The sequence below is a fragment of the Epargyreus clarus genome, unplaced genomic scaffold, assembly GCF_041222505.1.
Source record: "Epargyreus clarus isolate Ecla_fem2 unplaced genomic scaffold, WU_Ecla_fem_2.2 ptg000021l, whole genome shotgun sequence".
In the NCBI taxonomy this organism is placed as follows: domain Eukaryota; kingdom Metazoa; phylum Arthropoda; class Insecta; order Lepidoptera; family Hesperiidae; genus Epargyreus; species Epargyreus clarus.
The window spans coordinates 13302400-13318586 of NW_027332228.1; the positions used below are offsets into that span (position 1 = coordinate 13302400).

At 35.6% G+C, this 16187-nt stretch overlaps 1 protein-coding gene across 1 annotated transcript in view; it reads left to right on the forward strand.

The window, feature by feature from the left end:
• stan (protocadherin-like wing polarity protein stan) overlaps nucleotides 1-16187 on the forward strand; it is a 282028-nt gene that overhangs the window by 213594 nt on the left and 52247 nt on the right. Inside the window, exon 5 of the mRNA XM_073084689.1 lies at nucleotides 15742-15797. The gene's annotated coding sequence lies outside the window, so the exon portion shown is untranslated. The remainder of the gene's footprint in view (nucleotides 1-15741; nucleotides 15798-16187) is intronic.

Sequence of the window (16187 nt, forward strand, 5' to 3'; positions counted from 1 at the left end):
ACCACTGCCACACTTTGTTGTGCTTAATAACAGAAGTATTAGGCGCTGCTGCGTTCCGCTTTGAAGAATGTGGTATGAGAGACATACTTATTCGAGATATTCTATATAACTTAGCCCTCAGTGCCCAATGTGCCCATGACAGGTGGACTGCATAATCATTTGCTACTTCAATGCACTTCAATGTTATAAAAACAAAAAGAAACTACACCCCGTTGTTATGAATGAATTTTTAAGCCAACGCGGATTGTTTTAAAAGAACTCCTCAGTCCTTTTCACCCAAATAGACCCCCGGAATAACATAGAATAATTTCCTGTTCTTAAAAGCACAATAGTAAGAAACTAATTTTCTAAATAGTTTTGCACTGAAACAAAGACTTGCTAATACTAAAATAGAACACCGTCTCGATGTCTGTCTATGTGAGGCGAGGCAAGGGCGAACCGTCCATTATCTCCGAGAGATTGGTCTGCGGGGAGCTACACAATCACGCTGAGAGATATCTTCTGTCCGGGTCAATCGGGGTATTCTGTTTCACGATACGAAAAGTTTAAAATACAGCACTTGTGATTATTTTGCTTTTAACTGCTTCTGAAATGAAACTCCACTAAAACCCGTTATTAATACGGAATCTTCCACATTTTGCCTGCCAAGGATCGAAATTTGACAATTTCTAGTATACACTAGCTAAATAAATATATAGAACATGTTAAATGGCAAGTTAGTAGTGAAAATATTGGATAGATTGAATATTAATAACGTTAGATGTCAAATGACAGGCATTGTGGCGCTGAACAAGCTAATATTACTAATAGTACCTGCCATCAAATGAAACCTAATGCTTCTATGCAGACAGACATATGTTTCAATGTAATTGTACATAAGTATGCTATTATGTACGAAGTGAAATCATGTCAAGTGTGTGTATGTATGTAATGATGCATGGCTGACGCAGTTATGTTCTAACATAAACCCTGCTCGATCATAGTTACTGATATAAAACAAAACTATATAAGTTCAGCTCATTCTCAACTACCTAAAAAGATACGCATAGAAATTCTAACTTTAATTATTTAATCGGTTTATCACTTAAACAAAGACATATCTCTCTTATTTCTCGTATATCTATCTCTATATAAACAGTCTCAATGCCCGTCTGTGAAGCAAGCAAACAATTATCTTCGGGAGATTGGTCTGCGGGCACGCACAATCACGCAAGAGATATCTCCGGACTCTGTCTGAGAGTGCTCCAATATCAATTATCTGACTAGACATATCCTTAAACAAAATAATTATTTTATTTGTTTGTCAGTTTGTTTGTAGAAAATAATCATAACCGCTAAGTAAATAGTGATGAAATAATCATAAGTGTTAAGCGCTGCTGTGTTCTGGTTTGAAGGGTGTGGTAAGGGAGACAGACTTTTCCGAGGCGTTCCAGCTTAGTCCTCAGGGGCAGCGGCGCATCTGTGGCCGACCTCAGATAGGAATATCTAATCCTATCTGGAGTTGATTACAGATGTCCATGGGCGGCAGTAGCCACTTACCAGCAGGTGGACTGCATGCTCGTCTGCTACTCTTATATTATAAAAAAAAGACATAATCAAGGCAATGACTGAAACGGTACTGATATCAATTTGCAGCTTAACACAGAAAAAAAAACAAGCAGCAATAGTCTTTTTTGCGATGAAACCTTCTCCGGTAGTTGAAAATCGATTAACTGTTTACAGTGGAAGCCATTTTCAATGCAATGACTGGACCGCCCGAATGATTTATGGTTTATTTAAACAAGTTTCAAACAAACGCTTTGTATATTTTAAGATTCAGGATTCTCTGCGACGTAGGTAACATGAACAAACACCAAGATAGAAATTGAAAATCTTAATTAATCATATAGATATTTTTCCTGTCGATATATTACTCTGGACTACTCTGGAGTTGTCTATATGGCAGAGGGATATTTTCACATTGTTTTCGTTGTATAAATTTCCTAAAGATAAAAAGTAATAAAACGTTCAACAAGTAGTTATTTAGTTTGAATTGTTGTTTGAATTTGGCTTAGACCTTAGGCCAATGCCCACCACTTTGGCATTTGGCAAGCAGGTATCATAGTATTCGAATATGTATGTAATATTATGCAGCACGGTTCAGGCCGTAGTCCACTATGCTTGCCAAGTTTAGATTGGTACTTTCCAACATACCTTTGAGAACATTTAGATAAAACTTAGAATCTTAAATTTTCTCATGATGTTTTCCTTCATCGTTAAAGATTAAATATCTAATAGGCAAACAACTGTATTTTGTATTAAATTTATCTTAATCATGAGACGAATTCAATATATATAAATGAAAAACGTGAACATTATAATAACAAAATGTAGGACGTGTACGATTTAAACGGTGTCCCGAAACTTTAGATAAAAAATGAATAAGATGCCAATTTCCTTTTGTTACTGCTTGATCTTTTTGCCTCCAGCCGTTTATTTCTTTTTAAGTTATCCGAGATCTCTATTCAGGGTCTATAGGGGGCGTGGTGTTACGCTCGACCGGCTCTGATATCTGTGGTCATCAAGGGATCATTACAGCCCGACTTCGTAAAAGCGGAGAGTACTTTATTTAGTATCGTAAATTGTTGATATTGTAAATTTTGCTTTATGACGACAATATCTATGATGTAACAAGAAAATAAGCCCCGAGGGAATTGAAGACCTTGCTTTTAAGACATAAAACACAAATAAATTATGGACGACTATGACTATGTACACAGCAGTGATAGCCTAGTGGTTACGAAATCGGCCTCTCGATCGAGGGGTCCGAGGTTCAAATCCTAGGCACGCACCTCTGATTTTCAAAATTATGTGCGTATTAGATTAGAAATTAATTATCACTTGCTTAAACGGTGAAGGAAAACATCGTGAGGAAACCTACATACCTGAGAGATATATAAAAAAAAAAACTCAAAGGTATGTGAAGTCTACCAATACGCACTTGGCCAGCGCGGTGGACTATGGCCTAATCCTTCTCATTCTGAGAGGAGACCCGTGCCCAGCAGTGGGACAGTAACGGGTTGATGATGTTGATGATGACTATGTTAGCAGTAAAAGTAATAAACATACCTACTCCACTACAAAAGTCGGTCAAAATTGCGAAAATATCCTAATGACTTAAGTATAAATGGACTACTACAATTACTATTACTCTAGTTCTACTCTACTTTTTTATACAAATACTGTTTAAGTAGATACTAATTACTGTTTTAAAGATTCGAAGAATTAGATTAGTACAAAGCATTCCAACTTCGGTTAGTTCCCTTAGTACCGAGAATAAAACTGCAGAATTAGGTGCGAAAATACTATTTCAACATCATTCCGTATTTTCACCATTAAAAACTTGGAACACAAAAACAGCAACCAAAAACAACAAACAGCGCATATTTTTTAAACAGCCCTCCGTATCAACAGCCGTTATTTATCTAACTTCCCCTTAAAGAATCTAATTTACATTTGATATATGCTCCCACCAACACGGCACACACTGAATCTTAACAACGCCTATAAAACTTTTTGTTTTATCCGAGCCTCGCTGTCGTAAAAGAATACTTCCCTGTTATACCAAGTTGGGTGCCGCGAGCGCTTATTAACGGCGATATAAGATGTTTTGCGAAATATTTAATTACATTGAGTATTTGGTTCGAGGTGGTTAAGTCCTGCGGACTCTAACGGCGAAACTCCCCTATTTCTGTCTTATCATAGTAATGTTAAGCTATTGTGCTTTATTTTAAAGTATATGGTAGAGCCGTCGATTGACCGAAGGGTAGATCAGAGACTTTCTAACTTGTACTCGTCAGCAATAATGCGTCTGTGGCCTACCTGAGGTGAGGTTCGGTGGTAATTTTTGATCGCTTTTTTGTTTCATCATTATCATCAAAAACCCATTACTGTCCCACTGCTGGGCACGGGTCTCCTCTCATAATGAGAAGGATTAGGCCATAGTCCACCGCGCTGGGCAAGTGCGTATTGGTAGACTTCACATACCTTTGAGATTTTTTTTTATAAACTTCAGGTATGCAGGTTTCCCCACTATGTTTTCCTTCACCGTTTAGCAAGTGATTATTAATTTCTAATACGCACATAACTTTAAAAAATCAAAGGTGCGTGCCTGGGATTTGAACCTCGGACGGACCCTCGATCGAGAGGCCGTGTTTCTTAACCACTAGGCTATCACTGTTTTTTTTGTTTGTTTAGGTATAATTAGTTGCTACTGAATATGATGAATAACTGAATGTTACACCAATATTCCAGATAAATTTCTAAAATCTAAAATATTTGCCGTTGTCTTGCTATAAGGAATGTGAGAGGGGGTGCATATTACAAATCCAATACCCTATTATATAAGATGTACTCATGAAAATCTTATACAAGTAATCTGTCATTCATAAATCAATCTTCAATCTTCAGTCAATTCTCTTCTCTTTCGTTGGTAGTTAACTCAAAATGTCATTATATCTTTTCGTTGAACTTTGAATATGAAACAAGTACCCAATTCTCGATGTCGAAAGCGTCTCAGTAACGCGAAACACGCAACAACGATGTTTTGATCCATCAATGTATCATTTCGGTGTAGGATCAAGAGAATTAGACTAAACTAGAACAATATCATTTCAAATTTAGGGATGGCGATTGTTTCCGAAAAAGATCGATTCTTGAACCGAAGTGTGATAAATTGATTCGTAAAAAATCGAGGCTTAAAGAGTCGAATCTCGAAAAATCGATCTTCGATCTTTTTCGATGTATTTGGGCCAAGCTAGCGAAAAAAATAGGTCGTCAGGACCAAACAATCACTGAAATACGGATTCGTCTACAAAAGATGTCTATAGTTCACATTTGTTAATATTCAAACTACTTCGAAAAAATCTAATCTCGTATTTCTAGGATCTAAGATCGATTCACTGAGTCGCCTCCATTACTGGAGATCGATTAAAATAACCGCCTTTTTTGATCCAAAATATCGATTCTTTGTTTAATAGAGTCAGATTGCCATCCCTATTCAGATTCCGTGCGAAAGTTTCGTCATGTTGAATCGTATTCCACTTTGGTGTTTGTTTTCTATTTCTAGTGTCTATCACTCGACTGTGCGTAGGAGAAACCAATTTTCAATCTTAAGTTATATTTCGTGAATCACTTCAGGCCTTTCAGATATGTTTTTGTAAATGAAAGAAATATATGTATAGAAATATATCTATATGTATACTAATACATATGAACATATTTATTACATATATATATTTTTATTACAATGAAGACGAAAGATTGTAGTGTATTTTTGTTACAGCATATCTGATTGACTTGTTATTATTGTTACGGTAATTGACTCGTCAATATTACGGCATCAATCAGGAAAAACCTATTGAGTCACACATGTAGTAATAGTTTTGCTAGTTGTATAGTATGATTGTATTCTTTTTATTTGTACTCCAAACGGACTACATCATATTCCTACACAAATGTCCAACTAGTATATTTAATTTATCCTCCTTAACCCATAGATAAGAATAGATATTTCACCGCCTTGTAATTGAAGAAAGCCATTAAATGGCTTAACGGCTGAAAACCCTGTCAGCCATTTAATGGCTGTCATGGTGTAATTTACGTGGAACAATATCGACATGCGCAGTTACGTGGTGCAAAAACACGAAATCGAAGAAAAAGTGCGGAGAAATATCGTTTCATTCGTAAATGATCTAAAAACTACATTTTTTAAATATTTTTCAAACACGAAAATAGATGACAGTGACAATTTCAACTGTTAAAACTGGTTACATTTTCTTGTTAGGAGTGAGTAATCTTTACTAATTTATGCCTTAACCCATTAATGTCCCTGCAGCGCACAGGTTTCTTTTCGGGGTAAACGGGGTTAAGTCAATATTCCAGCACCCTGAGCAAATGGAAATTGATAGACTTTAGTCGCCTCTGAGAATATAATTTTGAAGACTGGGTAGGTGTGTACTATAGGTTTCCTCACTAAGTTTTCCTTCAATATTAAAGCACGTGATAATTTATTTCTAATATGCAAATGATTTTCATGAACTTTATAAAAATACATTAAGCTAATATATAAATCCTTTGCATGTTACGGTAGAGGAAAGTGATAATAACGGTAAGGGTGTCTACTTATCCTCATTACGAGCACACTCGATCGGTCACTGACTCCAGCTCCGAGTAGCGCTATCTCACGAGGTTATTAGATCGAGAGGCTTGATTATAATATTTGTACCGTTTATATTGTTTATTTTGTTTAACAAGTATTAGAAGTATCATGCGGATCTAATTTATATTGATGTAACGTCATACTCGAAAGAGGTTTGTTAATTAGAGGTATGTTATCTTAATTATGTTTTGGTGTACTTAATTAAACCAACCTTTAGCCTCAGCTGAAGTTTAAGATATAGATATTTAGTTATATTTACTTTTTTTTGTTTCCTGAAGTTCTTTTCTGACGTCCTTCAATAATAATAATAATTAATTCTAATGTTTACCTAATAAAGATCGAAATTTAACAATGTCTATAGAACATTTCAAAGAGTCAGGGACTTTATTTATGGATGTGTGTTTGGAGGGTTTTTACGAAGAATGAACTATTTTAGTCATTTATTAGTTAAACCCTGAGCTGTATGGTATTAATCCTATAAAACCTGTCCCAAATAAACGAATTTGAAAGCTTTTTTTATCACATATTTCTGACAAATCTTTCATTGCCAAAAATTTGTGAATGAGTGTTAAAATATTTAGAACTTCCGTAACGAAGATCTTGATTGATCCCTCAATTTATGATATCGACCATACAAATAATTTGAATGATAATATTATTCATAATCATAATATAATAGAATAATCTTTAGATGTCAGTCTTAATGAGAAAATATATTCTTTAAACCTATATTTTATTCCATATAAGTAATAATTGAAATGACAATGTAGAAAAGCGCCTGCTACTAATACTGCAATGTTTCGTTAATAATAAATGAAGGGAATACCAAAGTAAAGAAGTATCGACCAGCAAGGCAGGGTCATCAACCGATGATTGCTGCCTAGTCATAGTCCTTACCTGCAGGGAATTTTAAATGTGCCATTAGGACTGCAGTGGTGTAAATAATGTAAGGCATAGTTAAGTCTACTGTTGAATTGTCATAGATTTTAGTTTAACATGTTGTTTCTAAGTTAGTTGTGACTTGCATTTCTTTTGATATCTGTCATCAAAGACGTTCCTTTGGAGATTCAGGAGTCCTTTACGCAGCGCCGAGGACGGCCATCGTGGTGATAAGAATCCCACATAACCCACGGAACTAGGTGCCTTTTGAAGGTTTCCCCCTCAATAACTAAAAAAAAACGGGGCTAAGTTGGAAACATGCTCTAAGCTCTTAGATCTTAGTAAAAATAGAAAATTCGTTTAGGTGACTAGAGATAAAATATTTGTGTTTTTTTCTCGACCAAGAGTAAATCATACCCTCTGTTGCTTTCGCGCCCAAGTTAAGCATTATAAAGGCAGCAAAACTTTTCATGGTTTCAATGCAATTTCCTCTCTGCCTCAAAAAAAATTGCCTTTCATCAGATGTGTAACGTTTTTGGTATCACACGAAGATTATTTACATGACGAATGCCAACTTAGTTCTCAAGTATAGCAATGTATGTGGCGGGTCGTAGATAGAACTCCAGTCCAATCAGGGGTTGATTATAGACATCCATTAGCGACCGCAACCACTTGTTCTTCAAGTTCCCAACTTCAATTTTATAAACAAAAACTGACAAAGTGTATACAAACATAATCCTCGTAATTCTTATATTATTCTCCGTTTAATATCACAAAAAATCCATTGAGACTGGTCTCAATTGGCACTAGGGTGAGCACGTGGCTGCACTTACGTATACGCAATGATTCATTCTGTTTATGTTTGCTTAGCCGTGCTTAGTGGATCTGGCACGGTGAGAGCACTGAGCAAACATAACTGAATGATTCTGTATCTAGTGTTTGTTTACTTTATCTCCTCGGCTTATGGCTTCGACTTCGTCTGACGTATGTTATGATAATAGATGTATATACATAAATTAGGTATTATTAGAAGTAGTGCAGATTTTGATAAACTTTTTAATAAGATCCTACCTCTTATAGAGGATTGATAGTATACCTAAAAGGAAATTTCGTTCTATACTGCGTCCTCGGTCATGTCGTAGATGCTACAGCCCAAACAAATACAAATACACTAACACCCAGACCCAGAATAAAATTCAAGTTCAACATTTAGTTGTTTGCCTATCCAGGAATCGACTCTAGTATAATAGAATAAAAATTCAAACATATGGCAGCATATGGCATGGACATATACGTTTCAAATATTTTTCTTCAATATTATTTTCTCCAGTTCTATGAGTAAAATTTTAGCTATCATGAATTGATTGATGAAGAATGTCACTCCATATTAAGTCAGCGATTTTGTAAGTCAATTTAACTTGGATGATCAGTCAGTTCAGAGTCAGTGTGTGGTTTTAACAAAAGTTTCAGTTTGCAAAGTCTACGCGAATTTTGTAACAAACTCCAATCAAAAATGAAGAATGAACGAAGTTGAAGGATTGTTAATGTTTGGTTTACACTATGTTGAATGTAGAAACTCACGTAGTAATGAGTAGGACTCTGGCTTATAACTTTTTTATAATATAGGAGTAGACGAGCGGTCCACCAGATGTGAAGTGTGTAATCAACTACATACATATAGGTAAAATTAGATTATTACCTTTTTTCTCGAAGGGGATACCTTCGAACGGAATCAGGTATCAGGGAGCAACACGGGGTTATGTGGGATTTTTACCGCACTAAAACCTACGTGGCCGTCCACGGCGCTACGTAGAGGACTTCGAGATATCCAAAGGAACGGAACTGGAGTCCTCTCAGCGCACTGCCCAGTCGGCCAGCTGCCCAGCCCTCGTGAGAATGACTCACATGTCTGATGTACGACGGCACGCGGCCACACATGCAGTTGTCCTTCCCGGGGTTGCTGGCGGGCGGTTCGAGCTCCCACTCTTGCCGCCCGCCAACCCGGAAGCCCCTTTTAGCCGCCTCTTTCAACAAGCAGGGAAAACCGTAGCTCCATTCTGTTCCCGGGATTACAAGGACAATTAAATTATTACCTTAGGTCGGCCACAGGTGCGCCACTACTCCTGAGGAATAGGTTGGACTTTATACCTACCCTTAAAATCTTATTCTTCTAACTGAAAGAATAATACTATTTCTACTTTAAAGGATTAGGAAGTAATACACAAAGCAGTCTCAATTAGTCCGATACGGTAGCATCGCAACTGCGTTCGAACGATAGGAGAATTTCAATTCTATTTTAACTGGATTACAGATTTTCCTGGGTAACAGAGACCATTTGCCATCAGGATGACTGCCAGTTTTTCCTATTCTAATTTCATGCTTCCCACTAAGCAGTTTTCGTGATATTTTTTTCAAACTTACGCCTCCTTTACGATCGCGGGAACAAAACACACTTATTACCGTTCGAGTTGCAGAGTGCAGTGACTCCTCAAACAATAGTATTCATGTGCGCGACATGTCGTCACTTCACACATTCGTTGTTTAGCGCCCAATTCCAAAGCTCGCTCCGTTCCATTCAACGGCATTACGTACGTCAAAAGATGCATTTTCTTTGTTGTTTACTAAAGTACGACGCCTTTGTTGATTTTTGTCTGTTTCACGATGTTAAGTACGAACCATAGTTCGGTGAATTTGGCTATCTGTGGCTTTTTATTCGACACCCCAAAGGAATAAGGCTGTCTATTCATTACGTACTGCGTATTTTTATTACGTATTTTTTGTGTCTTATTGAAACAAATCAGTAATGCAAAGGAACGTAACTGTTAACTAAGCGAGGTTAGATTTTCAGTATAATATATAGGAATATTTTATATTATCCAATAGATTTTACGGGAGTAGTGGCGTCAGAGTAAAGTCAGACATTTTAAGATTAAACTGAACAATCAAACAGAACAAAACGCTCCATGTAGTATATCCTCCTCCGCTCCTGATATAAATATATACATAACTTGTTTAGAAGTCCACACCTGGACATCCTCTCCTACAAACGAAATTAATCACTGTCACCACGATGAGCTTTCCATGTTGGTAACTCTTTCAACATCTATAAAACAAGAGGATTCTGAGGGTAATATTCTAGGTAAGTAATATCAAGCTGATTGCAATTCAAATAGTTCGTACAGAATTTTCTCTAAAAATAAAGTCTAGTATAGTAGTCCATAAAGTTTTCATGACGTCAGTCCCGCGGCCACACAACAAGATTAAGACGCAGCCTCTTTACGACCTACAGTATCTCTTTCATCTGTACTTCCGTCTGAGTGCTTTATAAATTGATTAAGGAAGGCTAGTTTAAGATACGCTTTAGCAGCTTAATTAATTATCTGTAAGAAATCAATATGAGCTTATATCGTTTAGCATGAAGGCCTCAAAGTGCACGGTTGTCTTACTTACATTTTTGATTTAAAAAGAAGCCTAATAAATATTTCTTATTAGTCCCTATTATAAGTCATTAATGGTTTCCAACAAAATAACAGATTTTCTTGACTACGAATATTAGTAAAGGGAAAAAGCTTTTACTCTGTTTCTAAGTTTAACAGCTAAGAACCACCAGACCTATCCTGGTGGCCCAACGCCTTGGGCCAATGGGTATAGCGACCATTAGATATGTCAAAATAACAGACACATACTAGAATGAGTTTTAATTTTATTTATTAGTGTAGATTTTTATTCCAAAACCATCGTAACGACTCACCCGATGATCATGTATTACCATATTAATTGTTTGTCGATTGAAAAGATCTATTTTCCATGCGATCCAGTCCAGATACGTGAGCAGTGACGTCATACAATTATAGCTAAAATTGGTTAAGAGATCTACTTTAAAAAGTACATATTCCCTTTTTGTACTCGAACTTTTATGGTCTCATTATCATCCGCCTTGTTTCTTTTGGAGAGCTTGAACAAAACTATTTTTGTTAAACAATAAGTATTCACTAAATAAGCACTCTTTGTGGTTTAAATGATATAGCAGTGATAACCTAGTGGTTAAAAAACTCGGCCTCTCGATCGAGGGGTCCGAGGTTCAAATCCCAGGCACCTCTGAGTTTTCGAAATTATGTGCGTATTAGAAATTAATTATCACTTGCTTAAACGGTGAAGGAAAACATCGTGAGGAAACCTGCATACCTGAGAGATTTATAAAAAAAAAATCTGAAAGGTATGTGAAGTCTACCAATTCGCACTTGTCAGCGCGGTGGACTATGGCCTAATCCTTTTGATTCTGAGAGGAGACCCGTGCCCAGCAGTGGTACAGTAATGGGTTGATGATGAAGGCAGTACCTATTAACGTTACTCGCTTGCTTTTATGGGTTAAAAGTATAATTATTTGCATGAGACACGGAATAAAATTTTGTATAGTGTATATTAAGTTCGGCTATGATTTAATAGAAACGAGAAAATAAGACATGATGGCGTAGCCGCAGTTAATGTAATATATTTTCATTGTTAATTTAAATAAAACTATTTCCAGTTGAACATTTAAATCTTTCAATCGTACGATCCACGGCTTAACTTGTAACTTACAATCGCTTGCCATAAACGTAACCCACGGGTACAAATTACGCAACCGCGGAAAATATTTCAAATTAAATGTAGCAATTTTTCCGCGAATATTGCGAGCGCGTCGACGCGTGATATTTTTAAACTAGATGTCAACTCAGCCGTCCGGTTTAATTGCCGGTAACTTTTACGAGAATTCGACGATTTATATATTTTAGGGCGTCTACACACTAGCGTTTTACCAGCGTCGGCGGTTGATGGAGGCGCAGCACTATATATCGTCATTGGTATAAAATTATTATTTAAAAAATGTAATGTAATTTTCAGACGAGTAAATACTATTGTTGGCTTAATAATCCGGTTTATATTTTTCAATACCAAAACCATAGTCTAAATATATAAAACTCAAAGGTGACTGACTGACATAGTGATCTATCAACGCACAGCCCAAATCACTGGACGGATCGGGTTGAAATTTGGCATGGAGGTAGATGTTATGACGTAGGCATCCGCTAAGAAAGGATTTTGATCAATTCTATCCCCAAGGGGATAAAATAGGGGATGAAAGTTTGTATAAATCTTCTTAGTTAATAATTTAATTACTTCGTAACGCGAGCAAAGCCGCGGGCAAAATCTCGTTGATAAATATAATTGATAAATTGTTTGTTATAATTTCAAGTAATTTCTGCTGTTAAAGATTCGAAATTTAAATATCACGTCGTATATACGAAGCGTTAACGCGTCGTTTGCAGCGCGCATACGTTCAACAAATGCTTTTACGAGTACCTACTGGAAAAATGCTAGTGTACAAAAGACCTTATTTATACATTTTAAGGCGTAATGGCGGCATATGGTCTGGCAATTTGTGTCGTGCTGTAATTTATGTTTAATCTACGTTTAAGTCCTAAGTCGTAATTGATGTAATTAAACAGCGATTAAGGGTCAGTACACCGCAGTTCGTTATGGCCATAATAAATTCTTATAAAAGTCGAGAACCATTCATTGGTATATATTAAACACAGAAAGGTGAGTTTCACATAATTATTTCAAGGATATTTGACTTTAACAATAATCAAGTCCTGTTGATTTTATCGACCGTAGTATGACCGAAGTAGAGTCAGTATAATTAGTTTTGTACTAGTTGTTATTTTAGTTATGTGCTAAAGTATAAAATTAGCATACTGTGGTACCACCGCCATACCTATTTCTTAACCTTACATTCGGTGGAAGATGTGGATGCGGCTAACTTACATATAGGTAACACGACCTTCTAAGTCCAAATGAGTGATAACGTGTGTGTCAGCTTAACCAAAAATCAAACCCGGTACCCTCCGGAACCTGATACAGTCGCTACTACGTCACAGGATCGAATATTAAAGTGAAAGACAAACGTTTGGGAGTTTCCGCCGCGTCGCGCCGGATGGCCTATCTATCAGGCCTACACGTGAGTCGATTTAAAGCCGGATTGAATCGAACAATATAGAACGTCACCGGGTGAATGCGTGATGTGTGTACTAAGCATTATACCACTTATCTTCTAAATAGAAAAAAAAGCGATCAATATTTATTTTGGTAAGCATAGTACAAAAGCGCTGGTATGGAAAAAATAGTTTCGAATTTGATTGAATAGTCAGTCACTAAATACATAAATGATATAAATACTTGTTTAAGCGCACATTTCATTGTTATATCTCAAATATCTCTTCAACTTAAATTTTTCATTTAAATATCAGCTACTGACTTATGTAGCTTAAGTTACCTATCAGGAGCACTTTCGAACATTTCGAAAATTATATTACCTTTATTTACCTTTTATCCTTATTGTAATGTGCATTTATATTTCACAAAGAATTCGTTTCCAATATCCAAATAATCAAGACAAAGGATTCCTTTCGACAAAAATATTTCATTATCCCTAATAAACTTTTTCGTACACAATAAGATAATATTTGGACTATCGAAAATAATGAAAGAAGTTATAACGGTACTTGTTTCAGAACTTGAGAGTGGACGTGACAATATACTAGTCTGTTTATAAAAATATATATAAATATATTATCGATACTAATTAATATTAGATATTAGTTTTTGCTTTCAGAATGCACGAACGGTTGCAAAAGCACATACTTATTATCTACACTGTTTTTGTCATCTAAAGATCTGTAGGACTACCATGAGTTTACAAAAGTATTACTCGCTAGCGACTGCGTAAAATAAATGTATGAAAAATTGTACAGCGCCTCTGGTGGTTACTCGTAGAACTAAAATCCGTAGTGACGTAACTCGATACGTAAAAAACCTATCGAAATCAAATAGCTAGCGAATGTCATTATGATCTATTGCCATACAAATTCGGTCCCATGAGTCATTAATTTGACAGACGTTGTCAAGAAATACCGTAACGATAGTAGTTATGTTATTCACTAGCAAAATGACAATAGTTTTCTATTTACCATTTCTATAGTGGCGTTTCTATGCCAACTCATGGTAATGCTACTGTAGTCTGCCACGGACCGTGTTTGATACGTTCAATGCCTATAGACATAAATGGGGCCTAATATGATATCATAAAATATTATATAAACAGTACGATCAAAGGTATTCTAGACAAAAAGTCACCAAAGTGCATAAACCAAAAGTACCAGGGCAGCATAACACGATAGGCGTCAGTTTCAAGTTGCAGCTCTGTATAGGTGTGCAAACCCTTGACAGAAGAGGACCCTCGTGTTGCAACTCGTTATCCAGTCACACCCTCTGATTGTCGAGATTTCGCGACTTATGCACTCCTTGTCACAATTTGCATTGTGCGAACAATAGCGGTTTGTTTTATCTCGTTTCTTTACGTGTATGAGATAAAATTTCATTAATTTTTGGTCATTTATTTAAATTTCCTTTTTTATTAAACAAATAATTACAATACAATTAAAAGAAAACAATGATTAATTAATTATTTATTAATTTTTGGGCTACGAATATTTGTACTATTAAGTCGAAAGGAAAGGTAGGTATCTACACCTACTATTTTATTTTCTGAACGCTAAACTGGGTTGTTTATTTCAAAATATCTGCGTGTATAACGTACTTTATCAAAACACATTTTTAAGACGTGAAGACAAAAATTTGCAAGTTTTTAACGCATCCAACACACAAAGGCTATTTCCATCGTAAGCGTATCTATGGCATTTGGATACGTTTCGTACTCTTTTGGAAAGATGCCTTACAAATCTGATTCCTTCCTTATATAACTCTTAAAAAATCCACTACCAAACCATATGAAAATCCACCTGCAAATTATACTGAAATATGTAGTTGAATTTCCACTATATTTCATAACGACGTGACAATGGAAATGAATCGTTCAGAGCTTTATTCGTTTGCTTAAAAAATCCAAGCGCTCATTACCGTGCGGTGGGGGCTCCATTCCCGTCATTTCCTAGAAGCTCGCCTCGTTAATTATTGTCAAAATGGCCCCGTTCGAGTTTTCCGATAATACTCTCCAGAAACTACTATTTTGTGCTACATTTTGCTACGCAACAATGAAATTCATGTCACTATTCTCCACTTCCTAGAAATTGCTGATAAACGTTAGTGTAGAATACCTAGACGTTTCTTTTGTTTGAAAGTAAAAACATTTCTAAGTAAATTTTGCTTAGACTTTCTTTGTAGCGATGTTGAATAGATTTTGGGGAACATATTATATTAAAATTATTTCTATTAAAACATGTTGATTTTTTTAGCTTTAAATTTTTACATGGGTTTAGTTTCTGTTTTTTGTGTCATGAACGCGTATAACCTAAGGACAAATGTGGGTTTAAATAAATTCTACCAATTATTTAAGTAGAGCAAAAGTTCTGGAATTTGCCTTATGTAAATAATTACTGTCGCACATAAACATCTATAACGAATCCGAAATAGGAAATGAGGTATCTACTCAAAGTCAAAAATACTGGACTGATAGTATCAGTCCTTTGGGACAAAAAATTGAGTACAATATACAAGGCGCAAATAGGTGTGACGGTGACGTCATCACACAACAAAATGTACCTTAATTAAATATATCAAACCATATCAAAGCATCGTATTAAAAAAAGTTTCCATTGTTTCAGATGGCGCTAAATGAATGAAGACGGCGTGAAATTTTTTCCCACGACATTCATAAAAGGTGGGTAGAGACAATCGGAAACTTTATAATGAACCGCGCCGGATCAGTTCATTTACTTTGTTGTTTGTTAAGAAATTCATAAACTTCTTTTATGTACAAAAGTATACTGTGTTAAGAATAGTAGAGATTTCGAAGTTTTCATGTTAAAACGGAATTATTATATTAAAATTATTTTAGTTGTAAGAAGTTTAAATATATTTTGTTTTCATTTTGTTGTTTTGATATTTATAATAGTTTTAATAAATAATATGATGATGTCAGGATTTTTAAGGTTCACCCCTAATATATCAACAAAGGTAAATTAAAGAGATTTAACAAGAAATACAACTCAAACGTTTAAAATTAATTATATTTTTGTAATTTCTCTACAGTTGCAAATGACCATAGACA